We start from the raw sequence: 2,545 nt of genomic DNA on the forward strand, positions 1-2,545 counted from the left end.
TCCAGGTATATCTCTACTGTAGTCAACCTGTTACCTGCCCAGCCTCTCTCTCCCCAGGTATATCTCTACTGTAGTCAACCTGTTACCTGCCCAGCCTACTCTCTCCCAGGTATATCTCTACTCTAGTCAACCTGTTACCTGCCCAGCCTGCTCTCTCCCAGGTATATCTCTACTGTAGTCAACCTGTTACCTGCCCAGCCTGCTCTCTCCAGGTATATCTTCACTGTAGCCAACTGTTACCTGCCCAGCCTGTTCTCTCCCAGGTATATCTCTACTGTAGTCACCTGTTACCGTCCCACCTGCTCTCTCCAGGTATTCTCTACTGTAGTCACTGTTACCTGCCGCCTGCTCTCTCCCAGGTATATCTCTACTGTAGTCAACCTGTTACCTGCCCAGCCTGCTCTCTCCAGGTATATCCTACTGTATTCAACTGTACCTGCCCAGCCTGCTCTCTCCCAGGTATATCTCTACTCTAGCCACCTGTTACTGCCAGCCTGCTCTCTCCCAGGTATATCTCTACTGAGTCACCTGTTACCTCCCAGCCTGCTCTCTCTCCAGGTATATCTCTACTGTAGTCAACCTGTTACCTGCCCAGCCTGCTCTCTCCCAGGTATATCTCTACTCTAGCCAACCTGTTACCTGCCCAGCCTGCTCTCTCCCAGGTATACTCTACTGTAGTCAACTGTTACCTGCCCAGCCTGCTCTCTCCAAGGTATATCACTACTGTAGTCAACCTGTTACCTGCCCAGCCTGCTCTCTCCCAGGTATATCTCTACTGTAGTCAAACTGTTACCTGCCCAGCCTGCTCTCTCCCAGGTATTCTCTACTGTAGCCAACCTGTTACCTCCCAGCCTGCTCTCTCCCAGGTATATCTCTACTGTAGCCAACCTGTTACCTGCCCAGCCTGCTCTCTCCCAGGTATATCTCTACTGTAGTCAAACTGTTACCCTGCCCAGCCTGCTCTCTCCAGGTATATTCTACTGTAGTCAAACTGTTACCTGCCCAGCCTGCTCTCTCCCAGGTAATTCTCTACTGTAGTCAAACGTTACCTGCCCAGCCTGCTCTCTCCAGTATATCTCTACTGTAGTCACCTGTTACCTGCCCAGCCTGCTCTCTCCCAGGTATATCTCTACTGTAGTCAACCTGTTACCTGCCCAGCCTGCCTCTCTCCAGGTATATCTCTACTGTAGTCAACCTGTTACCTGCCCAGCCTGCTCTCTCCCAGGTATATCTCTACTGTAGTCAACCTGTTACTGCCCAGCCGCTCTCTCCCAGGTATATCTCTACTGTAGTCAACCTGTTACCTGCCCAGCCTGTCCACTCTCCCAGGTATATCTCTACTGTAGTCAACCTGTTACCTGCCCAGCCTGCACTCTCCCAGGTATATCTCTACTGTAGTCCCTGTTACCTGCCCACCTCACTCTCCCAGGTATATCTCTACTGTATTCAACTGTTACATGCCCAGCCTGCTCTCTCCCAGGGTAATCTCTACTCAGTCAACCTTGTTACCTGCCCAGCCTGCTCTCTCCCAGTATATCTCTACTGTAGTCAACCTGTTACCTGCCCACCTGCTCTCTCCCAGGTATATCTCTACTGTAGCAACCTGTTACTGCCCAGCTGCTCTCGCCCAGTGATATCTCTACTGTAGCCAACCTGTTCCTGCCCAGCCTGCTCTCTCCCAGTATATCTTACTCTAGTCAACCTGTTACCTGCCCAGCCTGCTCTCTCCCAGTATATCTCTACTGTACCACCTGTTACTGCCCAGCCGCTCTCTTCCAGGTATATCTCTACGTATCAACCTGTTACCTGCCCAGCCTGCCTCTCCCGGTATATCTCACTGTAGCCAACCTGTTACCTGCCAGCCTGCTCTCTCCCAGTAAACCCTACTGACCACCTAACTACTCTTTCTCTATGCATGATTGAGTATGTTTAAAGGAACTAATAGAATAGTCCACAAAATGCAAACCCTCCCATCTATGGCACTCTAGACAGGCTAAAGCAAATGCTCAACTGTCTTTGAAAGATTTCAGATAGTATTTGAACCGACCTAGTACTCACAGAGACATGTCTACCACCAGCCGGTCAGGCAGACTAATGGAATGAATATAACATCTGGCAGGGGGGTTGTGTTTGGGTGTGTGTGTGTGTGTGTGCAGTATGTTTTTTTGTGTGTCAGTATTTTGTGTGTGTACAGTGTGTGTGTACAGTATGTTTGTGTACAGTGTGTGTACAGTGTGTGCACAGTGTGCACAGTGTGTGTGTTGTAACAGTGTGTGTGTGTGTGTGTGTGTGTTGCATTAACTCACTGAGTATCAAGAACCCCTCAGCTTCAATCACACAAGACTGCATCACTCGCAACACACACACACACACACACACACCACACACACACACACCACACACACCACACACACACACACACACACACACACACACATCACACACACACACACACACACACACTGTAAACACACACACTATGTACACAACACTACTGTACACAAACACACACAAACACACACCACACACTACACAAACACAGACA

Source organism: Salvelinus namaycush, chromosome 21 (assembly GCF_016432855.1).
Source record: "Salvelinus namaycush isolate Seneca chromosome 21, SaNama_1.0, whole genome shotgun sequence".
Classification (NCBI taxonomy): domain Eukaryota; kingdom Metazoa; phylum Chordata; class Actinopteri; order Salmoniformes; family Salmonidae; genus Salvelinus; species Salvelinus namaycush.